This window comes from Sorex fumeus, unplaced genomic scaffold (assembly GCF_029834395.1).
Source record: "Sorex fumeus unplaced genomic scaffold, SorFum_2.1 ptg000037l, whole genome shotgun sequence".
NCBI lineage: Eukaryota > Metazoa > Chordata > Mammalia > Eulipotyphla > Soricidae > Sorex > Sorex fumeus.
The window spans coordinates 29,793,697-29,820,466 of NW_026606094.1; the positions used below are offsets into that span (position 1 = coordinate 29,793,697).

The 26,770-nt window shown below is 36.0% G+C and overlaps 1 protein-coding gene and 1 non-coding gene across 12 annotated transcripts in view; both read right to left on the bottom strand.

Moving 5' to 3' along the window:
* The window catches only part of MAGI2 (membrane associated guanylate kinase, WW and PDZ domain containing 2), a 1,504,283-nt gene that overhangs the window by 256,055 nt on the left and 1,221,458 nt on the right, over window positions 1-26,770 (bottom strand). The window lies entirely within an intron of this gene.
* Window positions 15,313-15,385, bottom strand: TRNAV-AAC (transfer RNA valine (anticodon AAC)). Its single transcript has one exon. It is a non-coding gene; the product is annotated as a tRNA-Val (tRNA).

Genomic DNA, 26,770 nt, shown 5'->3' on the forward strand with positions numbered 1-26,770 from the left:
CTATTTTAAGGTTGCTATTAAGAACAGGTCTGTGTATTTCAATGAATTGAAATCAGGTTGTATAATTTTAGTGATGCTGAATTCTGGGTATCAAACTCAGGACCTCACACAAACAAGACAAGCATTCTAATGCTGAGTCACTTTTCTGGGAGGTTGGGTAATTTTAAGGGATTAAATATGAAAGGACTAATAGTTCTTTAGTTAACAGTGAAAGAATTAATTTATTTAGGTCTGAAACAGAGATATAGTGTCCCTTGTGGGTCTGATGTTTTTTCAACTGTTTTAGTTAAAATACATGCTAACTTCTCTGTATAAATAATAATGGCTGTTGAGGGCATTATACATCTCCTATTTCCATTATGTAGTGCCAGGGAATGAGCTCAGGGCATGCGACGCAAGTGCTCTACTGCTGAGCTATACCCCAGTCCCCACATTCCCATTTCTATTTCTATTCATAACACAGACACAGGGAAAACCTATAGTTATATTTCTCATCCCTAATTACTGGCCTATGGAAGTAAGAGATCTAATATCTAGTTAGTAGATAATATAAAAATACAACCAGTATTTCATAAATATTTATTACTACAACAAAAATCTGCTGGCCAATCTTTCAATGGTTCCTTCAGCATAAAATACTTGCTTCATGATCTTGAAGAAAAATATTAATTAAAACTCAAAGTTAACTCTGAAAGAATAGGAAAATAGATCAAATATTTTCTGCTCTGAAATGCCTTTATTTAATTTTTGTCTTAGCTTCATTTTTCCCCATGGCTTTGATTGCAGGTTCTTAAATTTATTCACCTACTAAACATGCAATTATCATTTCAAAAATGACAAGGTATCTATCTGCCTTGTGAAAGAAGATTAAAGCTAAGAGGCAGAACTTGTATTTTCTTTATTTCTTTATTTTTGGCAAAGGCAAATGGAATACTAATATGATGTCTAATACTGTCTTACCAAATTATTTTTTTGATTAAATAAAATTTTTTCCAACAGTCAAATATTTTAAAATTAGAAATATTTCAACATTGTTTTTTAATAAGAACATGATAAACTGTGGTTAGTTGAATGAATATGTGCAAAAGATAAATGTAACTAAGACATCTCTTGTATATTCCATGCATATAAAGCACATTTTTATTGTCAGTGCCTTAGAACAAATGGAAAACTATTTAAAATTTTAGCTTTTCTATTTGTAAGACTGCAGTTAATTGGTGGGCATAAAAATTCATGACATGAGAGAAGAGTCTAATTTATGATATATTTTGGGTGAATCCTAGTGGAGAGAAGATGGGAGAGACATGTGTGGAGAAAGAGGTAACTAGATACTAACCTTCGCTCACACTTCTCTGTTATTTCATTATATATTTTGTATTTAAAATAATCATCTGCATTAATTTATTTCACTTACATTTTTGCATCATATAATGAAATTATTATTTTTAAAAATCTATTGATAATTAAATATTAATGGAGTTTCTGCCTTAGACCAGGTGCTTTATTGGTGTGAAAACTCCCAAATCTATTTTCACTCATTTTACCTGGAGAATTTTAAATTAGCATGAATAAGTCAGAATGATCCACATTAGCTGGTGTATTTTTAATTAAGATAAAATAATTTTGATGTTTATCCCATATCCAAGAAATACTTATAAGTTTCTACTGTATGCTCTAGGATGGGTCTAAGATATCTAAAGAGGATTCCCTTCAAATACTAGGAATCATTATTCAAAGTAGCTCACATCAATTATAAATAAATGCATGATTCTTCTTCTGCATCTAAGTGGAAAATCAAAACATACTGTCACTGTCCTCCCGTTGTTCATCGATTTGCTCGAGTGGGCCCAGTAATGTCTCCATTGTGAGACTTTTTGTTACTGTGTTTTGGCATATCGAATACATCACAGGTAGCTTGCCAGGCTTTGCCGTGTGTGTGAGATACTAATTGAACCAGGTTCTGCCGGGCCGACTGCGCCAAGGCAAGTGTCTTACCGCTGTGCTATGGCTCCAGCCCTAAGGGTTCCCAAAAGTATCAAACATAAGAAAAAATAGAAAAAAGTAAGAGTAAAGTAGAAAGCAGTAATGTTTATTCCTCAATCTTGTGGGAATCTAGTACAATCTCACAGAGCTTAGCACCCAAGAACATTGCTAAATGAAAAAAATTAGTGACCATGCAACTTTTTAAGGAATAGGAGCTATATCCAGAAAAGCTATGCAGTGAGAGAAGATGTAGTGAATTTTGGATTATGGTGTTAGCTAAAAAACAAAACAAAACTTTCCTTTTAATATTTTTAGCATTCCCCTAAAGCACCATGAATTAGTGGCATTGCTGTTCTGTAATGGAACATAGAGGACACATGGGCTGGGAATACAGAACAAGTGTCTAGTGAATTGAAGTTGTCCGCTCTACTAATTTAAATAAGCAAATGGTTATAATTCAAATTATTTCTATGACTAAACTCACTTTGGGATTTTCAGATTAGGATCTAGATGGTTAGAATTTCCTTAAGGAATACAAATTAGATGTTAGAGCTCAAGTTTCAGTGTATAAAGTTCTTGTTTTCACAAGGAAATCTAAGCCTTAGTTTGATGTGTAACTTGGCTACACTTCTAATAAGTTATTCAATTGAATGTCAGTCTTAGGGGCTGGAGCAACAGCATAGTGGGTAGGTTGTTTATCTTGCATCTGGGTTCTATCTCTGGCACCCCATGTGGTTTCCTGAGCTGGTCAGGAGTGATCTTTGAGAGCAAAATCAGGAGTAAGCCCCTGAAACATAGGGTGTGGTCCAAAAGCAAAAGGAAGAGAGAGAGAGAGAGAGAGAGAGAGAGAGAGAGAGAGAGAGAGAGAGAGAGAGAAAGAGAGAGAGAGCGCAACCCCAGAAAGCCCAACCCTCAATCCTGTCAACTGAACGCTGTGAGGGTGTTTCGTAGTTGAAGGCTTTAATTTTAAGTGCAATGTGGAGGTTAAACATAGATTTCAACCCCTAGGTCTTTGGCTTGCTTGGCTGCCCCATGGATTTTGAACTTGTTAACCCAGTTTCCTTTGACACTATTTGTAACATCAGCCTCTCAATTGTGGCATCTTTTTTGTGAAACATGCAGAAATAGTTTCACTGTCACTGTCACTGTCCTCCTGCTGTTCATCAATTTGCTCGAGCGGGCCCAGTAGCATCCCTATTGTGAAACTTGTTACTGTGTTTGGCATATTGAATACGTCTCGGGTAGCTTGCTAGGCTTTGCCATGCAGGTGAGATACTTTCGGTAGCTTGCTGGGCTCTCTGAGAGGGGTGGAGGAATTGAACCTGGGTCAGCTGGCTTTGCCGCGTGCAAGGCAAACACCTTACCCAGAAATAGTTTAAGCCCAGAAATAGTTTAAGTCTGAGTAATTTAGATTAGACGAGATTAAAAACATTCACCTAGGGGGATAGTTTTAACAATCAAAGTAGATAAACTGTTATATTAAATCTAGTACTTAGTATGTAAATTTTGGCATATCTGCCTTATGTTTATAAGGTAAAAGGTAAAGGTAAAGGCCCTCCCATTGTTCATTGATTTGCTCGAGCGGGCCCAGTAACGTCTCCATTGGAGACTTTGTTGTTACTGTGTTTGGCATATCGAATACGTCACGGGGAGCTTGCCAGGCTCTGCTGTGCGGGCGAGATACTCTTGGTAGCTTGCCGGGCTCTCCGAGAGGGGCGGAGGAATCGAACTCGAGTCGGCCATGTTGGCTGTGTGCAAGGCAAACGCCCTACCACTGTGCTATCGTTCTAGCCCAAATAAGAAAATAATGAGTGAATATATAAATGAGTAATTTTATATGATGCAACCATTTCAAAATTGTTTCCTCCAAAGCCACTTAAAACTTAAAATGCTGGCAAATAAAATGCTTATACGTAAAGTAAGTAAGTAAAGGCCCTCCCGTTGATCATCGATTTGCTCGAGCGGGCCCAGTAACGTCTCCATTGGAGACTTTGTTGTTACTGTGTCTGGCATATCGAATTTATATTTAAATTTTCCTCTCCTCTCACTGTGGCAGTCTTAATTTATCCATGTCAAATGTTATATGTTTATCATGTTGCATTATGAAATATTTATTTAATAGTGACTGAAGCAACTATTTATCTTTAGACAGTGGATAAAAAATAATATTCCTGAGTTTTAGAATACAGAAAAGTTGTATTTACATTAATACAGCATGAATTAGTAGAATAAATAGAGTTTGGCTTTTAAAATACCACTTTAACTGAGGTCTTTTGGATTACTTTATTAAAAAAAGATTTATAGTTTTCAGTTCAAATCCTGATGCTATAAACTATAGCAATAACCAATTTGGAATAGTCATTTATTCTGTAGAAGACTCTGATTCATGATTTAATCACTAATCTGAATAAAACTCAAATTTGGTCATGATTTTTGAAGGGAATTTTGTAGTCATTATCTCCCATGCCAATCTGGAGGGTTCTACATTTATCAAATTTAAAATATCCCTTGAGAGAAAAGCAAAATTTAATGTTATTTTTACACACATGAAATGCTAATGAGAATATTTTTAAAAATTGCGATTAAAAAATTTGTTACCAAGTACTTCATAATTTATGGATATCTTTTATTTATTCAGAATAGTAAAGGATCTGTTTGTCATATCATCAAACTGAACTTGTTTCTTGGCAAATGCTATCTTAAAACTGTAGAGCTAATCCATCATCAACCATTATTTTTAAAGATGACTTATAATTATTCTCTTGGAAATAATTAACAGACTTTTGTACACAATAATATGTACTTTATCATAAAATTATTTATTGAGGAAGACTCCCCAAATTAGGTGTTTTCAAACTTTGAATATCAACAACATGGTTACTTTCTGAGATGGTTTCTCTGTACTTAGATTAAAGAATATTCATATATATTTAAGAAAACTTGGAGTTAGAAAATTATTTTAAAAGACAATCTAAGGCATGTCCTGAATGAAAAGTTATTTGGTTTAACCCTCTACATTATATTTTTATTGAATATCTATCTACCTTTTGGGTAATAGGATCTGTAGTTTGATAAACAATTGGTCAAATCATCATAAAAGATGTAGTTTTGCTTAATATTTCACATTAAGACTGAAAATCAAACAAAGACACCATGTAATCTTTTTATCCCCACCTTTCATTTTTGTTTTGTTTTTTAAATCAATGAGAGGCAAATCAATAGGATTTTCCAGCTATATTCTGCTTAACCAAAATTTACCAAATTATTTTATTTCAGAATAAAATTTTACCTAGGCCATTAAATTCTGTTAAAGCAATCATGATGCAATGAGTATTCATGCTATCTAATTAAGCACAAAGCTGGATTAGAAGGTTCATAGAGGAAGTTTTTATAGATTAAAAAATCTATAAAAACTCTTTTTCAAAGTTGGTTGTCTAAGGCAGCTATCAGTTTAAAGAAGCACTTTTTGCTGAGTTTTGAAAAGGTCAAATATTTTTGGTTTTATGGGATGTATGGCATAGCACCTGTGCAGCTCTGTCAATATAACACAAAACTAATCAGACACTATAGAAATGAATGAGTATGATTATTTCAATAAAAATTTATGAAAATAGGTAGTAGGCTGGATTTGCCTATGTATCACAGTTTGCCAACCTTCAGTCTAAATGAAGGTTGTGGCAAGACAAATAGTATTGTTTTATTGATCTTTTGAAAGAATTTAATGTAGGGCTCCAAATAGTATTAGATATAGTACATAGGAATTAAACTATTAGAACATAAACAACCAAATGCATGGACGTTTCTAGAATACTGGTTATAGCCTGAAGTTGCTCTTTTAACATTAGTAATACAATACTGGGTCAGGGGAATGAGACCCATTGTAATTACTGACAGATGCCATTGGGCTACACTAGTACGCGACAGGGACGAATGGAGATGTTATTGGCTCCCGCTCTAGCAAATCGATGATTAATGGGAAGTCAAGTGATCAAGTGATCAATGCAATACATATTTTATAGTTTATGTAATACTTTTCCCACAAAATATGTCTCTTATCTGATAATGATTATGTTTATTTTATAGACTAGATGAAGTGGCAGTTGCTTAAAGCAACTAAGGAGTACCAGAACCACATCTACTAATTCCAAATATTTTGTTTATTCTCCAGAAGGAAATCACAGTAAAATTTTTTTTTAAGATTTTCTTTTTTCTTTTTGGTTCATACTTGATGATGCACAGGGGTTAATCCTGGCTCTGCACTCAGGAATTACTCCTGGCGGTGCTCGGGGGACCATATGGGATGCTGGAAATCGAACCCGGGTCAGCTGTGTGCAAGGCAAAGGCCTACCCACTGTACAATCTATAGCTCCAGCCCCTCACGGTAAATTTTTTTTTAGAAAATGTTTTTAATATTTTATCTTCTCTTCATGTATAAAATAAACCACTTCAATAATCACAGAATCCTTTTCTTCCAATGCCACAAACTGTTACAAACAAAAGCTGTTACTGCTGCTTATCAAAATATACAAGACAATTGATGTTTCATATAAAACCACTTTATATGCTAACTTGTTCCCAAAACCCTTTTTTTCTCTTTTGGCCTGGTTAAAAAAATTTTGTTACAAATATTTACAGCATTTTCTCCTGTTAGATGAATATTCTTATAAACTGAAAAAGAGAATTTTATGAAGAGACCTTATAAAATAAGTCACAGTAAAAATTTTTAAGAAATGAGAACGAATGAAAGGAATCCTGGAGGATGAATGAAAGTCAAGCAAGTAGCCCTATTTTAAGAAGGGAAAAAAATGAGTACAGAAACAACAAAAAGGGATGGCTTCTTACTCTTGTAGAAACAAGCAAAACCAGAGCTACTTGTGTCAAGAATAAGACAGAGATAGTCGTGTAGGCTCATGAAGACGAATGAAACTTAACCTCATGTAATAGAAATTTACAGCTAATTACAATTTAATTAGCTGAGGACACCAACATCCAAATGGTAAGTCTGTTGATGCCAGATGTGAACCTCTAACTTAGCTGTCATGATCTAAGTAAGAAAGAAGATGACTAGCAACTAGTTGCTTTAAAAAGCTAATAACTTTCAATTTTGTTAACAAAAGTCTTTTAAACCGTAAGCAACTCATAACTCAATGCTTTGTAATGTTGAGTTTCTTTGTTTTCTGGCTGTAAGTTTTGCAATAAACTCATCTTTTCTGATTTTCTTTACTCATTTTCAGTTAACTCCTTTAAAATAGACTGTCAAAAAAACTTCATGAGTACTTTGAAAAGAATGGTTAGTTACTAAAAGTCAGCTCGGGTTGACAGAAAATTAATCATTCAGGGGGAACCTTGTTTTTTGTATTATATATGGTTATTGTGGTGATACCATGGACATAGAGCATTTTGAGATTACCAAAAATTTTAACCAAAATTATTTGATGGAGATAAGTTAGGGAAATATGACCAGGTAAATAACTCATATAAGTTACAGGTTTTAAAAAATCACTTTCCTGAAGTATGATTGATACAAAAATATTCTTGCATATTCAATATTTATAAATTAATAAATTTGGTGATTAGTATAAGCTTTGAAACATCACTGTAATTTATGCTATATTGATATTCCAATGTTTACCCTTTATTTATTAATATTGTACACATATAATAATTTTTTTTTGCAATAAGAACACTTACACTATTCCTTGAGAAAATTTTAAGTATACAATATAGTATTGTTAACTTTTGATTCCATGCTCTATTATAGCTCTCTAGGATTTTTTCATCTCATAAAACTAAAATTACATATATTTTGACTAATAGTTCCCAATTCCTCCTCACAGTTCTTGGAGAACACCACTTAGTTTTTTAAATAACAGAGTTTATATGTGGGTTAATGTCACCATGCCATTGGATTCTATTAAATGTAAAAAAAATATATGTATATTATTTTTTTGCTAGCCTGGAACTATTTTATTCTGAAGTATTAAGATATACTTAATGTATGTTTATGAATTAAGATACAATTGAATTAAGATACAATTAAGACATACTTAATTGTATGTCTATGAATTTGTAGGTATAAGAATGTATTTTTAACATTCACTGTGTTAAAATGTATATTTAACACTGAAGACTACTAGACAAAAATCAATATAAGTGCACATTATACATATAAAATTAAGGGTGCAATAGATAATCCTTGAATAAAATTAATATATGCCCATTCAGTGAGTAAATTGCAAATCTGGAAGAGATGAATCAGGATTTAAACTAAGAGTGAAGATATAAATTGAGGTCAACAGATAATATCTAATAAATTTATATATTAAAAAATACAAAAATGTCACCTAATGACTCCCTTAAGAATTTTGGGTAAAAATTAGCCAGAAGGGTTTATTTAAAATTGAATTTAAGGAAGAATATTTCAAAGTATGGCTCTGTCATAAACAGATGAGACATCTCTAATAGTACAATGGTGGGAAGATCATAAGAATTTCTGAGCAGCCCATCCTCAACTTCCAATGTGCAGTCAGCAAGAGAGAATCCTGGTAAAAGGCAATTATAGTCCTCATCAGTTGGTCTGTAGGACTACTGAGAGTCAGCATTTCCAGAAATCTGCAAGGATGTCATTATTATGGTCCACAAGTTTTCCCACTCTGCATATCAAGATTTTGAGAAATGGAGTTATAATTTTTACCTAGCTGCATTTCCCACCTACTATGATATGCCCATGGAATTCATTTAACATCTTGATTGAATTTGTATAACCTCTTTAAATGGAAATAATAATCCCTATATCTCATAGAACTCTTCTGGGAATTAAGCACAATTCTATTTTCTGGTACAAAGTGAGTTCTTAATACACAACAAGTTCCTTCTTCACTTCATCATTAGATATATTTTAGCTAAGGTGGTATATCTCTGAGAAATTCTAAAATAGTGATTCTAAGTATTAACTAGTGATTTTAGTATTAACACATGTAAGAATTTTGCAGATCTATCTATCTATCTATCTATCTATCTATCTATCTATCTATCATCTATCTATCCTATAAGCTGAGAACGTTAAAGTTCAACAGCTCCTTTCCTAACTTTGACTCTGAAGCAGATATAAAGTTGATATCTATTGTTAACCACTATCTCCCTAAACATTCCCTGAAATTTGTCTTTGTCAGTGGTATTTGCAGCCTTATCATAGGGCAATTGGTATTGGGTTTAACTAGAGAAGCAATTTACTTCTCCCCAAAGGAGATAGATACTCTAAGTCACATCTGCTACATGCTTCTTCAGCATCACTAAGCTCTTCTAAATCTCCCAGAACACAATCCTGGGGGGTGGATACTCTACACTCTAGAGAAATGCTTCCAGCTTGAATTCTCAGCCCTTTGAGAAGCCACTCTGAAGTCTGCAACCTCACCATTTTTCATCTGGTAGTTAGGATTGCTGTTGAGTTTGATGACTCCTTCAGGTGCCCTGAGTGAGGCAAGTCATGCTTTTTAGCTTTTAATCTCCCTATTGATAGCAGTTAAAAACTGTCTCTTTCAATTAATGACAGCTTCTGCCACTTGCACTAACAGAACAAGAATTTTCTCTGCATTATACCTTCTTTTCATTTAAATTATAGCAGCAGTCATGAGAGGCACATTCTGTAAACACATACACACACACGCGCACACACACACACACACACGCGCACACACACACACACACACACACACACACACACACACACACACAGGTTGACACTCTGCACTCCGAGGAGGAATTTGCACAAGAAAACAGGATCATGGTTTTTTTTTTGTCTTTTATCTTTTTGTGTGTCACCCGGCAATGCACAGATGTTACTCCTGTCTTTGAACTCAGAAATTACTCCTGGCAGTGCTCAGGGGACCATATGGGATGCTGGGAATCAAACCAGGGTCAGCCTATGCAAGGCAAACTTCCTACCTGCTGTGCTATCACTCCAGCCCGAGGATCATGTTTCTTTTTCCTGGATCATTCCCATTAATTTGGTTTCATCAGTTATGACCTGGCTTTTCTCTCCCCTCCTTTCCTAATTGAAAAAGATTCCCTGAAGGTCATTTAATTTAGGATATAATTCACCAGGTTTCTGTAGTTTTAAGCTTCATGTTCAGTCTGAGCTCTCTAGCTGGTGGAATTTGCTTTCTTAAAATCCAGTTTCCACTTCTCTTTTGGTACTTTTGAACTGAAAAGCAGTCAACTCTACTTCAAGAATTCAAGAACCACGCAGTTTTATTCTTCAGTTCCTGTCTAATCTAGATTACTCTATTCCTGGAACTTTGACAAATGCACCTTTACTTATGTATGCATTCCTCTCTGCCTCACTCCATTAGTGTTTCAGATAAGTAAAGTGAGAGCCTCTTTTCTTAAGGATTCTTCATTTCCTATTTGGAGATGAAGCTAGTCACAATTATTTGGCCAGAAGTGAAGGAAATGGATTTATCAGTAGAAAATTGCTCTTATGAAGAGCATATATAATATGTATAATATATTCTCTGTATTTATTCTTTAACCAATTGATCCAGCTTGATTTATTTTTCAGGCAATAGGAGATAAAAGATTTGTTGATTCTTGAACAGTTAATATAACAGACAAAAGTTACACATAGCTTTGAACTTTCCCAAACCTACTACAATTCTTCCACAGTAATTGTGGGGGACTGGTTTCAGGACCAATGTGGATCCCAAAGTTTATGAATGCTCAAGTCCCTTACTGTTGGCTTCCTTTATCTTGGATTCCTCAGCTAAGTCCACAAACCAACAATCAATCTCTGAGTTTGCTTTATTCTGAGAATGTGCAACTCAAGGAGAAGCTGGACCAATTGTATTTGTTGAAGAGTATTTATCTATAACTGAACCCAGAAGTTGAAATCAAATTTGTTCAATGTTCAGCTGTCATTAACTGAGTCCTCAGGTAGGCCACTACCTAAGGACAGGAGGTTGAATTTCACTCCAATAGCGGCTCGATAATTAGTGAAGAAATGACTGATTGTCACCACAGTGGGACAGAACCAACCATGGCATGGGTGTGTGTTCACTGACTAAGAGACATGGATTATAGTTAAGACTCTTCTACTAGTATTTGAACTGATAGCCAGAAATTTCTCTCACAAAATCTGAATTCCATTACAAAAGTAGCTTGCCTTGCACAAAGCTGACCCAGGTTTGATTCCGGTGCCAAATATTGTCCTTTAAGTACCACTAGCAGTAATCCCTGGGCAAACTTCCAGGAATAATGCCTGAGCACTGCCAAAAACACCACCCCTCAAAAGAAAAATCCAAAGAACTTCTTGGGGTTGAATAGATAGTATAGGAGGCAACTATTTACCTCACATGTGACTTCATGGGCATCAACCTGGTTTGAATTTTAGGCATCCCTGAGCCACTGCCAGGGGTCACTCCTGAGCACAGAGCCCCTGAGCCTGGCTCAGTGTAGCTCACCTGCCTCCAAGCCAAAATATATATATATATTTAAAAGCCACTCTTTCTACAAAAACAAAGATTTATTGATTATATCTTGTACTCCCTTTCCCCATATCTTTTTTATTTTTAAAGGGATTTAGGGCAGCTGTAAAAATCTTCACTTCATAACATCTTCTTGTGTACCAAATACTCTGGGCAGGAGCTATAGCACAGCAAGTAAGGCATTTGTTTTGCAAGTAGCCGACCTGGGTTCAATTCCTCCATCCCTCTCGGAGAGACGAGCAAGCTACCGAGAGTATCCAGCTCTGATGGCAGAGTCTGGCAAGCTCCCTGTGGCGTATTCGATATGCCAAAAACAGTAACAACAAGCCTCACAATGGAGACATTACTGGTGTCCGCTCAAGCAAAATGATGAACAATGGGAGAACAGTGCTACAGTGCTACCAAATACTCAACATCTACAAAGGTGCCAGAAACTCTTCAAAAACACAAAGCGACTTGTGCTGTATAGGATCTACAATGAGATCCTGTGGGATCCACATAAGAAATATGGTGAATTACTATTTAGGAGAACCAGGGAAGGTGTTATAGAAGAATTGTCTCAATAGGAATCTGGGAAGGAGGGAAAAATTCTTTAAAAAAAGGCATTCTTTTGGCCTGCTGCAAAAGACTTGACTTTGAGTTTCCAGGTATGTAGGATTAGAGCAAATCTGAAAATAGCAAGTCATAAAAATCTGTGCTGAGGTGAAATGCCCTGGAAATTCTAGGGAAGGATTTACAGTAAGTTACTGCTAAAATGACTAGGGGAAGGAGAGATGTCAGAACGCAAAACTGGAGTAGCACTAAGAACTTATCCAAGCAAAAGACGAAAGATGATGAAGCTAGGATAAGCAGGATGCGATAGGTCAGTAAGAAATCAAAGCTGGGAGTAGTGGTGAATACAATTATGAAACGGATTGATATAAGTGTTTTTGAATCAAGATTAGGAAGTATTCATTAACATCAGAGCTTTTATGGAGTTTATATTCTAGTAGATAAGTTCAAATCTTATGTCCCTTTATGAATGGGAGGGTAATAATCCTCAAGTAGATGAGTGATATTTTATCATATTTTCTAAAGACATAAGGTGAAGTGAAGAAAATAGTTATATAAGTTCTTCATAAGCTATATTTTTGAATATTTTCAAAATAATCACTAAAAGTTATTTTAACAGAGTATGTGTTCTGTGTGTATCATACATTATGCTATGTGGTATATACTATAAAAAACAAATATATTTTCAAGAAAGTGTATATAACTACTAATTGACAGTTTTGATAGATTCTGCAGCAAAAAAGCAACAGCTATCTTTTCTAGTCTTGGAACTAGAAAAGTTAGTTTGAGATGAGTCATTTAAAACATTTTTCCTCACTCTGATATATTCTAGACCATTTCTTTGTTTTGTTTTGTTTTGGGGCAACACCCAATGACATTTAGAGCTTAATCCTGGTTCTGCATTCAGGGATCACTCCTGGCTGGTCTCAGAAAACTATGTGGGATGTTGAGGATCAAAGATGAGTCAAATGCATGCAAGGCAAGTGCCTTACTCACTCTACTACCTCTTCAGCCATAGATTTAACAAAGGCACCCAAAACCTTCATTTAGACAAGATAAAGGGCAAAAGCCAACTATGAAAATATTATCATCATTCTTTCATATGGATGTGTAAGATAAATCTAATAGCCGGATTTTTCAGTGCGGGTATATTGTCTTAAATACTGTCACTGTCACTGTCCTCCCGTTGCTCATCGATTTGCTCGAGCGGGTCCAGTAACATCTCCATTGGAGACTTTTTTGTTACTGTGTTTGGCATATCGAATACGTCACGGGTAGCTTGCCAGGCTCTCCGAGAGGGGCAGAGGAATCGAACTCAGGTCGGCCATGTTGGCTGTGTGCAAGGCAAATGCCCTACCGCTGTGCTATCACTCCAGCCCGTCTTAAATACTAAACCTACTAAATAAACAGAAGAGAATACACTGTGAGAACTGTAAATCCAGCAATTCTTTGCTCATTTCACATGATGGATAGTTTTAGCAGGAATTCTTCTACTATTAAACAGATTCACAGCGTAAATTTAACATTACACTACAATAATAAGCTATATGAAAAAGAATGTTTAAATAATAAGATCATACCTTGTTACATATTTAATACATTATTCATGTTTTCTCATTAACATCACTGTAAACATAATAATATTAATTCAAAATTGATTATGTACTTTTCAAGTTCTATATAATAACAAAAATATACATATCTCTTTTTCTTCAATGCTTTCTCTTTCCCCAGGTTCCTCATTTCAATTCTTTAGAAAATATAGGCATTTTATACGAATATTTTAATTATTTGTTACTCTGATCACGCTGTACACTTAAAAAAATTGTGGTTCCCTTAATAATCTCTGAACTTCCAGGGAGAAAATATTTTGTGCCATTATTGCTGAATTAACGGATTAAATATAGTCCCTTGGACATAAAATTTTAATAGAATTTTATTTTAATATATTCTAAAAAAGAGGAAAGCAAAAAATCACAAAGAAAAAACATAAACTTCATTGTTTGTTCTCACCCCCGTTCATTTATCATTAGTTTTATTTTGTTAATATTAAAAAACAATTGTTATGAAGGTCATACCTGGGGTGCGTGTGAAACATGCATTTCTGGGGACCCAATCCAGGGTCTCTCTCATGCAAGTTGTGTGTTTTACCTCACAGGCCATGTCTCTGAATTCCTTTCATTATTTCTATTTTTTTAAAAGAATTTTTTAATTGTTCTAGATCTCACTTTTTTTTTAAAAAAATAATTTATTTATTTATTGAATCACTGTGGGAAAAGTTACAAAGCTTTCAGGTTTAGGTCTCAGTCATGCAAATATCAAACACCTTTCCCTTTACCAATACTTATTTTTTACCACGAAGAACCCCAATAAAACCCCACTCCCCACCCCTCCCAATGCCTGCGAGGCAGATAAATTCTAGTCACTCTATCTGCTTTGATTAGATTCATTGTTTCAATAAAAGATACACCACTATTATTTAGAGTTTACCCTCTCCCCCCAAATCAGACATGCTGAGAAAGCATTGTGGAGTGATTCGCTTTCTACAGCTGGGTTCAAGAATTAAATGTTGGTTTTGGATTTCCGCTATTTTGCTAATTAAACCTGGAAGTATTTCTACTGAGAGTCAGATAATTAAGAGATTGGTTTCTGTGCTCTGGAGTTGTGGCCGTGTTGGAGAGCCGCTCGTGGGGGGGCAACTGGCGGCCTTGGTAGGGTGTGAAGGACTGACTGGAACGCCCCCCTTCCCATGAGGTTTTAGTCATCCCCACACCCCCGGCTCACACCTGCTCTCCACAAGGCACCCATGTGGCCGCCATCTTCTTTCCAGAGAGGAGAGAGTGAATGGGGCAACACCCTTTCCCCTCCGGGAAAACATGATGGCCTGGATTAACGCATAGTCCATTCACTTTTCTGCTCCAAGCTGCTGGGTTCTGCATTAAGTCCTTGTGCTTCTGGGGCCATGGCCGTGCTGGAGAGCCGCTCGTGGGGGGCAACTGGTGACCTCGGTAGGGCGTGAAGGACGGACCGGAACGCCCCCCTTCCCATGAGGTTTTTGTTGCCCCTGCACCCCCGGCTCATACCTACTCTCCACAAGGCTCCCATGCGGCCGCCATCTTTCTTTCCAGAGGGAGGAGGGTGGTCATTATTTCTATTTTGACTGTCAATTTTTTAATTTCAACACTCTAAATATTTTTTTGAGAAAGCCTCAGAAAAATACAAATTGAGGTACATTTTACAAAACAGCAGAAGCACTTGCGGAAGAGACCAAGCGTTCAAAGAAAAGATGTCACTATGTTTCCGCCCGGTTTCGAACCGGGGACCTTTTGCGTGTTAGGCGAACGTGATAACCACTACACTACAGAAACACCCATAGTGATAGCACAGAGGTAGGGTGTTCGCTTTACAAGCGGCCAACATGGCCGACCCGAGTTCGATTCCTCTGCCCCTCTCAGAGAGCCCGGCAAGCTACCGAGAGTATCTCGCCTGCACGGCAGAGCCTGGCAAGCTCCCCGTGACGTATTCGATATGCCAAACACAGTAACAACAAAGTCTCCAATGGAGACGTTACTGGGCCCGCTCGAGCAAATCGACGATCAACGGGAGGGCCTTCTCTTCTTTCTTTCTTTCTTTCTTTCTTTCTTTCTTTCTTTCTTTCTTTCTTTCTTTCTTTCTTTCTTTCTTTCTAAAACACCTGATTATTACTCATTAAAATCACTCATCATCCTCAAAATTAAGGAAAGTCTGGAAAAACAATTCCAGCCAAGAGGGGTCTTAAGGAGGCATGATATAATGATACAATTTAGTGTGCCCTGGATGATTATTAGAAAATTAGGCATCATTAAAGAAATATAAACCAAGCATAAATTGTAACTAAAAACAAACTGTATTGATATTGGCTTATTAAGTATAGCAAATGTACCATACAAATGAAAGATGCTAAAAAGATTTAAGGTGGTATGGGTGCTATGGTCACAATTTTTCTGTTAATTAAGAGTAAATTCTAAATAGAAATTATAAAATATTTTTTTCCAAAGACGGCTCATTGGGGTGACTCAAGAATAATAATGTATACTATAGTCTAAACCTTTAATACATATTTTTCTTTTGTTTGTTTTGGGGTATTAGGGGGCCACATTTGGCAGTGCTCAGGGCTTACCCCTTGGTCTGTGCTCAGTGATCATTCCTGCCAGTGCTTGGGAGACCATATGGGGTGATGGATATAAAACCTAGATCTGCAGCATGCAAGGCAAACACCTACCCATTATACTATTCCTCCAGCCCTCATATTAAAATGTTTCACTGGGTGTTTAGATAAATAATTAATCATGATAAAATTTACCATGCATAAAGGTTGAGATAACACTTATAAGATTAATGTGTCTTATAATAGCAATAATTTTACTATTCAGAAAGGAAAGTATGACTGGATGGGATAAGAAATATCACACAATCATGAAAACTAATATCTGTCAACATGGAAAATACTTATGACACAAATGTTTACTTTTATTTAAAAAAAATTTTTTTTTTTTGGATTTTTGGGTCACACCTGGCGATGCTCAGGGGCTATTCCTGGCTCATGCACTCAAGAGTTACCCCTGGCGGTGCTCAGGGGACCATATGGGATGCTGGGAATCAAACCTGGGTCAGCCCCGTGCAAGGCAAACGCCCCACCCGCTGTGCTATCTCTCCAGCCCCAACTTTTAAATAGATAAATTATATGCATGGTACGATGACAGCACTTAAGTAATAAATAGAAATAAGTAAATAAAAATGGACTGTTTGTGGGGGGTGGGTCGTAAACTCTAAACAATAATTGTGCATCTTCTATCGAAACAATCTATCTAGTCAAAGTAGATAGAGTATTAACTAGAACTCATCTGCCTCACAAGAATTGGGAGGGGTGGGAGGTGGGGGTCTATTGGGGTTCGGGGTTAAAAATAAGTATTGGTAAAGGGAAATGTGTTTGATATTTACATGACTGAGACCTAAACCCGAAAGCTCTGTAACTTTTCCCACAGTGATTCAATAAATAAATAAATTATAAAAAAAATGGACTGTTAAGTAGATGAATTCAAGTTCGGTTAGAACTCTTGTTCTGTTTTCTTATTTTTCTATAATGTGGATGTAATATTTTAAATGGCAAGACTACATCTAAGATATACATTCAGATGTGTATAAAAACAATAATAATTAGTACAAGAGCTGTGGTAATTTTGAGCTGTAGTAATTCATCTCTGAGTGTCTAACATTTTTCTTTTATACTAAGGTATCTTAAATAGGGTTCTGAAAAAAATTCAGAGGGTCTGTGAATGAGAGTGAAAAAAAATCTACTTTTCAAATTTTTAGTTACTACTAACAGAAATAGTAGTGCTTCTTTTAGTAATAAATATTTTTAACAGCAGGATAACAAAACCTGTGATTTTGTCATCTATGAAAATCACAGTTTCATATCATATGATACTTGCAGATATTTAAAAATAATTATCAATATAATCAATATTAAAATTATAATAGTCATTAGCCGCACGGCAAAGCCTGGCAAGCTACCTGTGATGTATTCGATATGCCAAAAACAGTAACAACAAGTCTCACAATTTGTTGTGAGACATTACTGGTGCCTGCTTGAGCAAATCGATGAACAACAGGAGTGCTACATTAGAGATGGTGGTAGAGCTTAGCATTTGAGGATAAAGAATCACAAATGTGGGGCTGGAGTGATAGCACAGGGGGTAGGGCACTTGACTTGCACGTGACCAACCCAGGTTTGATTCCCAACATCCCAGATGTTCTCCGAGCACCGCCAGGAGTAATTCCTGAGTGCATGAGCCAGGAGTAACACATGTGGCTCACTGAGTGTGACACAAAAAGGAAAAAATAAAAAGAATCACAAATGCTATTGTGTCACAAATTTGTGTCTTAATAATACTAGGTTAACTATCACTATAACTGTTCTCCTAAGCATTGTTTTCTTACATAATTGTTTGACTATCAAAGATAACATGCTTAAGAAGTTTAGGGAGCTTCGAATGAAAATACCCTGGAAGTATAGCCAGAAAAAAACGAAATTTCAGAATATATTTATCTAAGAACTTTTATATGAGTGAAAAAGAGTTTAGGAGATGTTCTCTGGAATCCTGGTGGCAATAGGCAAATAAGTATCAAGCTTAATCATAGAAACAAAGCAGAATACAAAGTTCTTACTGATTATAGACACAAATATGGGAGAAAAGTTGATAAGGAGAAGTTTGATATTTTCCAAATTTAAGCCAGAGTACATACTGAATCAGAATTTTGCTTCAAGAGAATTATTTTCACAAAGGACATGGCGCAAGTATTTTATATAAAAATGTTACAGAACTCAGAGCAACGGCATCATACATCTACTATTTGTTTCACTGTTCTTTTATAGTTTTTCTTCACTGAAAATAATCAGATAAAGTTACTTGGGAAATAAAAAAATAGGGCCAGAGAGATAGTACAGTTGGGAGGGCACTTGTTTTTCACTTAGCTGACCCGGGTTCAATCCCTGGAATCTCATATGGTTCCCTGAGAATGCAGGAGTAACTTCTGAGTGCAGAGCCATGGCTAATTCCTGAGCATCACCAGGTGTGGCAAAACAAACAAACAAACAAACAAACAAAATTCAATGTTCTGCTTTTTATAATGTGCTTTTTCTGATCTCATATGAGAGATGTATTTATCATAGTGATCAAAGATGATGACGCTGATAGTGTTGGTAGACAAAATGTACTGACTGTGTCAGGACTGTACACACACATATACACACACACACACACACACATATATATGTTCACATATATATTTCATAATAACCTTACACATTAGTACTTAGTATACTGTTCCTTTAGTTTAAATGGTAGGTTGTTTAGGCCAAATCAATAGTACCTGGGACTCTGTGTGCTAAGGGATCACCCCTAGTGGTATCTAGAAAACAGGATGTGGTGCTAGATATTGAACCAGGGTCAGCTGCTTATAAGGCAAGTGCCTTAACCCCTGTAGTATCTTTCAAGTTCCTGTTAAATATGTTAAATATGTTCCTTTTAAATATGAGGAAACTGAAGCTCTGGTCATAAGTGAGTAACTGAGGTGAGGTCCATACTAAGTCACCGTGATTCCAAACACCAAGCACAAAATGATTATGCTCATGTCCATGAGTTCTGTTGCAGAAAACCAATCACTAAAATATGGGACACTTCTGGCTTCTATAGTTTTAAAAAGTCAGATATTTATGCACCACATATTATAAAGCTGAATATTGTGACTAGGATGGAACAGAAGCCAAAGACAGAGACAGACTTTTCCAAACAGATCCATGAACAGGACTAGAGAGATAGAACAGTGGGCAAGGAACTTGCCTTGTACACAGCCAAACCAAGTTTGAGCCCTCGCACCCCATTTGGTCCCCTGAGCACTGCCAGGAGTGATTCCTGAAAGCAGTACCAGGAGTAACCCTGAACAACACCAAATGAGACACACACACACACATACACACAAACACACACACACAACAGACATCATGAAATTCAGAGAAAATTTTTAAATCAGAGTCAGGTAGTAAATCCGGATGGACAGCCTTGATGAAGAAACTCATGTTTGAAATAATAATTATCATCATTCTTCCTTTTGTTTTCCCTACTCCCACATTTTTACAGTCCTTTTAATTCTGGTAACTACCTCCGGTCTTATGTCCTTCTAAATGAAAGTAACAGACTCACTCACCCTTTAAATGCAGTCATTTTGTAAAACATTGTGCAATCAGCATTCTCTATCATATTACTCACAGTCTTTCATTCACTTTACTTTCCTAAGACTAATTTAGCTGTTCAATCTCAACATCCATAACTTTCCACTGGATTTGAAAGTGTTCAGTAAATGGCAAAACACTATGCAAATGTTAACTGGGTTTCATTCTAATTAACACAAATTCCCTTTGTGATCTCATTTGCACCCATGGTTTTAAATACCATCCTTATACCTACTAATTCCAATTATATATTTCTTGCTCTTGCCTTTCTCTTGAGAATCAGACGGTAAGTATCAATGCTGACACAATATCTCCACTTGGATATCTAAAAGACATTCCAAATTTATACCTCTAAAGCAAATAATTCTTGCACCCTACTTGTCTGATATGCCTTTTCAAAGACAGTTTTTCCATTTTAGTTGACAACAGCTCCATTGATACAGCTGCTGTAGTCTAAACCTTAGATCCCTTGCTTGATATCTCTTTTAACACATTTCATTTATCCCAGATTCTGTTAACATTGATTTCAAAACTATCTGGAATCTTACATCTCTGCTCCTCTCACGTTAGGATATGACACTTGGACATTTGCTTTGCTGTCTGCTGTTTCTGCTATACCACATATATACTTTACCCTGTAGCTTGATAAAACTTCACAAAAGTCATTCAAATTATGTCATTGATCTGCTAAAAAAAAACAGTCCCTAGGAGTCTTTGCATTTTTCTCAGAATGAAATCCACACCCTTAAGTTGAAATCATGCTTTCCTTCTGACATCTGTCCTTTTCACCTTAGCCCTTTCTTCTCCAGCCAAGGATATTCTTGCTTTGGCCTCTCTTATTCCCTTTGTCTGGAAAGCCTTTTCTCAATTGTGCGGTTTGCTTTTTCATTTATTTAGAAATTAATTTAAAATTTACCCCTTACACACTCCTTTGAGAGGTTGTCCCAGTCTTTCTATAAAACAACAATACAACTGAGAAGGTAGTTCAATATCTGATGCTCATCATACTTAGCATGCAGAACTCCTGGATTTGATTCTTAGCATCACATGGTCCCTGACCTCCACCAGAAGTGACTTTTGAGCACTGAGATGAAGTAACCCTGGAGCACACCATCACTAGGAATGACCCACAAATGAAATCAAAACAAAAATACAGTAACATATTTACAAAATCACCGTCACGATCACGATCACAACCATCCTGTTATTCGTTGATTGCCTCGAGCAGGCCCCAGTAACGTCTGCTTCGTCCTAGCCCTAAGATTTTTTAAAAAGTGCCATATTCAAGGCTCTTTCAGAGTTAGGAGAATGAGACCCATAATTTTTACTGGTATTTGGCATATTGGGTACGCCACAGGGAGTTTGCCAGACTCTGCCGTGTGGGCAGGTTACATTTGGTAGCCTGCCAGTTTGTCCAAAGTAGGAATGAGATAATAAGATGTTGATTTACAAAATCACCATGAGTCTACATTATTTTTTATTATATATATATATATATATATATATTTGTAGTACAAATAATTCTCCAGTGTCCTGTGTGGTAAAGTTGTAACTGAACAAAAGAGATAAAAATTTGTTTTCTTTTGAGTAGTTGTATGGCTCTATAGTAGTGAAGGCCAGGACCAGACCAAGCAATAGTCAGCCTCATGGTGAAAATCTGACAGCTCAGGTGCTGAGGCCTGAAAAGTTCATTTCTTTCATAGTGCTTACATTCCATGGGGCATAGAGACAAACAAATATGTTAACTAGAATGCTATATGAAAATAGCTCCTATGGTATAAACCAGATCAGAGAAGAGGGGGTAGGTAAGAGCAGTTGCTGCTACTTCACAAACAATACTTTTTTGGAGGGGGCCCTTTGAATCTCTGGAGAGGTGTAAAAAGTGAGCCTTGTCAGTGTCTTGAAGTGAGAATCCAGGCAGAGGGAACAGCAAATGCAAAGACCTGAGATAATATTGTGCTCAACCAGTTCAGGAGACTATTGGGGAAAACATGACTGGAATAGAGTAACACTCGTTACTATCTGTTATTGCATTATAAATCTATTTGTTTTTAAATTGCTGAACTCTTTTTAGCATCATGTTGTCTCTCTAAGAAAGGGTCAAGCACTTCATTTTCAACTTATTTTTGACAAAAATTCAAGGTTGAACTATTGGCAGAAATCAGAGGGACTCAATAAATACTCACTGAATGAAATGTCAATCTGCTTAGATGAACCTAACTATTCACTATCCTTGACCATGGTTTATGTATTTTAGTTTTTCTCTTGTTTGTTTATTCCCTCCATCTGTTTCAAAAGCATATCCTTATAGACACATTATACTGGTCTAATGAAACTCTGAGTAGTTATCAATCAATCAATTGCTATTTATCTCTTCTCTGATAACTCTTTGTAATCACCAGTACTGAACAGATAGCTACATGGGATAAAGAGATAATTTTGTATCTGGAATAGATGATAGCCAGCCTGTACATGTATACGAGATGATTAGTAATGAGGTAATTTCTACCTTTTGGAAGAGTTAAATGATTTTTTAATTGAATCACTGTGAGATACAATTACAAGCTTTCATGTTTGAGTTTCAGTCATAGAATGGTCAAACACCCATCCCTTAAACATTGCACATTCTCCACCACCAATGTTCCCACTATACATCCTCTTTCCAACCTCCCCACCTTCGCTTCCATGGCAGACAATTCCCCCATACTCTCTCTCTAATTTTGGGCATTATGATCTGCAATACAGATACTGAGATCTTAAAGTGTTTGGTCCTTTATCTGCTTTCAGCACACATCTTCCATCCAGACCAATTCCTCCAACCATCATTTACTTAGTGATCCCTTCTTTATTCCAGCTGCTTTCTCCTCCAGCTCATGATACAGGCTTCCAACTATGGGGCAATATTCCTGGTTCTTGTGTCTGTCTACTGTTCTTGGGTGTCCGTCTAATATTATGTTATTTTATATTGTACAAATGAGTGCAGTCCTTCTATATCTGTCTATTTATGACTCATTTCACTTAGCATGATACTCTCCATGCTCATCCACTTATAAGCAAATTTCATGACATCATCTCTCCTAACAGCTGCATAATATTCCATTGTGTAGAGGTACCAAAGTTTCTTTAACCAGTATCTGTTCTTGGGCACTTGGGTTTTTTCCAGATTCTGGCTATTGTAAATAGTGCTGCAATGAACATACAAGTGCAGATGTGATTTCTACTCTACTTTTTTGCAGCTCCAGGATATATTCCAAAAATTGGTATTGCTGAGTCAAATGGGAGCTCAATTTCTAATTTTTGAAGGAGTGTCCATATTTGTTTTCCAGAAAGGCTGCGTTCCCACCAACAGTGAAAGAGCATCCCTTTTTTCCCCACATCCACATCAGCACTGTTTGCTTTTGTTATTTTTGAATGTCTGTCAGTCTCTGTGGTGTGAGATGACATCTCATTGTTGTTTTGATTTACATCTCCATGATGATTAGCGATTTTGAGCATTTTTTCATTTTTTATCATGTGCCTGTTGGCCATTTGTATGCCTTTTTTGTGGAAATTTCTGTTCATTTCTTCTCTCCATTTTTGATGGGGTTGGAGGTTCTTTCTTGTACAGTTCTACTGTGCCTTGTATTTCCTGGATATTAATTCCTTATCAGATGGGTATTGGGTAAATATTCTTTCCCATTCTGTGGGCTCTGTCTGTATTTTGGTTACTGTTTCTTTTGAAGTGCAGAAGCTTCTTAATTTGATGTAGTCCCATTTGTTTATATTTGCTTCCATTTGATTGGTCAGTGGTGTTTCATCCTTAAAGATGATGTTAGCTTCAATGTCATGAATGATTGTGTCTACATTTTCCTCCATTTACCTTATGTGTTCATGTCTGCTATTAAGTGGTCATTAATCCACTTTGATCTGACTTTTGTGCCTGGCATTAGACAGAGGTCAGCATTCATTTTTTGCAGGTAGCTATTCTGTTTTCCCAGCACCACTTGTTAAAGAGGTTTTCCTTGTTCCATTTCATATTTCTTGCTCCATTGTCAAAGATTAAGTAGTCATATATTTGAGAGTCTGTGACAGAATATTCAACTCTGTTCCATTGGTCTGCAGGTGTGGTTCTAGTCCAATACCATGCTGTTTTAATTACTACTGCCTTGTAGTATAGTCTGAAGTGGGAATGGTGATGCCACCTATCTTCTTTTAACCAATGATTGCTTTAGTTATTTGGGGGGGGTATTGTTCCATATGAATTTCAGGAGTGTTTTGTCTATTTCTTTGAAAAATGTCATGGGTATCCTGATAGAGACCATATTAAATCTGTATAGTGCATTGGGGAGTATTGCCATTTTGATAATGTTAATCCTCCCTATACATGAGCAGGGGATATGTATCCATTTCCTAGTGTCCTCTTTCATTTCTTGAAGTAGTGTTTTGTAATTTTCCTTGTATATGTCCTTCACCTCTTTAGTTAAGCTGATTCCAAGGTTCTTGATTTTCTGAGGTACTATTGTGAATGGGATTGTTTTTCTAATGTCTCTTTCTTCTCTTTCATTATTTGTCTATAAGAAAGCCATGGACTTTTGGCTGTTGATTTTGTAGCCTGCCATTTTACTATACACAACTATTGTTCCTAAGAGCTTTTCTGTAGAGTCTTTAGGATTTTCTAAGTATAGTATCGTATCATCTGCAAATAGTGATAGCTTAACCTCTTCCTTTCCTATATGTATGCCCTTGATATCTTTTTCTTGTCTAACTGCTAGGGCAAGGACTTCCAGTATTATATTGTATAGGAGTGTTGGGAGAGGGCAACCTTAGAGGGAATCTTAGAGAGAAGGCTTTTAGTTTCTCACCATTGAGAATGATGCTTGCTGTGGGCTTGTGGCAGATGGCTTTGACTATATTGAGGAAAGTTCCTTCAATGCCCATGTTACTGAGAGTTTTCATCATAAATGGGTGCTGGATCTTGTCAAATGCTTTCTTTGCATCTATTGATATGATCATATGGTTTTTATTATTTTTTTATTCATATGATGGATTATGTTGATTGACTTGTGAATTGTTAAACCATCGTTGCATCCCTGGGATGAATCCTACTTGGTCATGATGTATGACCTTTTTGATTAGTCATTGGGTTCTGTTTGCTAGGATTTGTTGAGGATCTTTGCATCTGTTCATCAGGGATATCGGCCTATAATTCTCTTTCTTTGTGGTTTCTCTGTCTGCTTCTGGTATCAGGGTGATATCTGCTTTATAGAAACTGGAAGTGTTTCTTATTCTTCAATTTCCTGGAAAAGCTTAAAGAGGATTGGGAGTAAGTCCTCTTTAAAGATTTGGAAGAATTCAGTAGTGAATCCATCTGGGCCAGGGCTTTTGTGTTTGGGAAGACTTTTTATTACCATTTCAATTTCCTTGTTGGTGATAGGTCTGTTCAGATATCCCAGGTTTTCTTGGTTCAGCCTCGGGAGGCTAGAGGAATACAGGAATTTTTTTATTTCCTCGATGTTTTCTTGTTTTGTGGCATAAGGATTCTCAAAGTAATCTCTGAGGATCTTTGAATTTCTGTAATTTCTGTTGTGATGTCACCCTTTTCATTTTTAAAATTAAATTATCTAAATTAAAATTATATATGTTCTATGGTAGTTTGCAAAGTATACCAGGATCCTAGAAGATGGCTGCTCTCTCAGCATTTGAAATCCTTTTACCAAATTGCAGAGTAAACACAAACTTCATCCTTCTTTAAAAAGGGAATTAAGAGAGCTTAGAGAGAGCACAAAGGGCTGGAGGGTATTCTCTGCAATGCTAGCGGCACAGTTTGATTCTGGGACAACAAGGTCTTTTGAGCATAGTCAGAAGTAACCCCCACAAAGTATAAGCTATAAGTATTCTGAAAGTTCCTGCCTACCTTTTCTACCTGGCACTGTATTCATGGAAGAGAAAACAATCACTTTACTGTTCATTTTTTTTCTTTTCCATTTTTAAGTATTCCAGATTAGTAATGATGACATTTCAAAAGAAAAACTGCTGTAAACGTTAGGTTAAAATACTATTATCAATCTGAAATACATTCTAGACTATATACAAATATATATTAAGATAAAAGAACCAGTATTCACTGCTACCAGAAACAACATGATATAACTTTTAATAATTACTCACTCCTTTAAGGAACTAGATTTTTTCGAGAATTAACAGTTTAGGAAGGAAAAGAATTCACATTTTTGACAAATTGAATCCAAAAGTGTGAAAATATCTACTGAAAATGGACTTGTGTAGAACAAAGGGAAAAGTTGTGTATGCTGAGCTAAACTGAATAAGATGTGCTAATATAGTTTTTCTTCATTGTTACCAAATATATGAAAGGCTTCTGCTTAGTGAATTGAAGGACTAATTAGCAGATCTTTCTAAGAGCAAGCATGCCCAAGTAGGATTCTTTTTTTGTTTCCTCATAGAACTCATTCTCTCCCTCTAACCATATATAATATAAATGCACTCAAATAAAGTATGCCACAAGTCTGAACACAGGTATAATCTACTTTTCCTAGAGAGGGGAATTTAAAGTTAGAACACTCTGATAAGTTTATTGTTTTTTTTTCAATTTAACTTCATTTTAACTTGGCTACTGTTTTACTAATATTATGTAACGTGTCTATATTCCAATATGGGCATAAAATAAAGTGCTATCTAGAGTGTGCGTTTGAAACTGTCACCAAGTAAAAGATATACTGCCAAGTATTAATGAAGCTTATTAGCAAAATGATACGATGTAGAAGCTCCCCAGGATACAAAATTATGGCTTTATGCACTAATTTATGCCCCAAATTACTGTATTCTTCTTTTTCTCAAATGCTTAATGATACTCAGTGTTATAAGTTCTGAGTGTTCTATCCACTGACCACATACATGTTCACATTGGACATTATTAAGGCCTTTTTGATTTTGAATCAGCAATTCACTTCTGCATCCTCACAAAGGTATAGTATTAAGAATAATG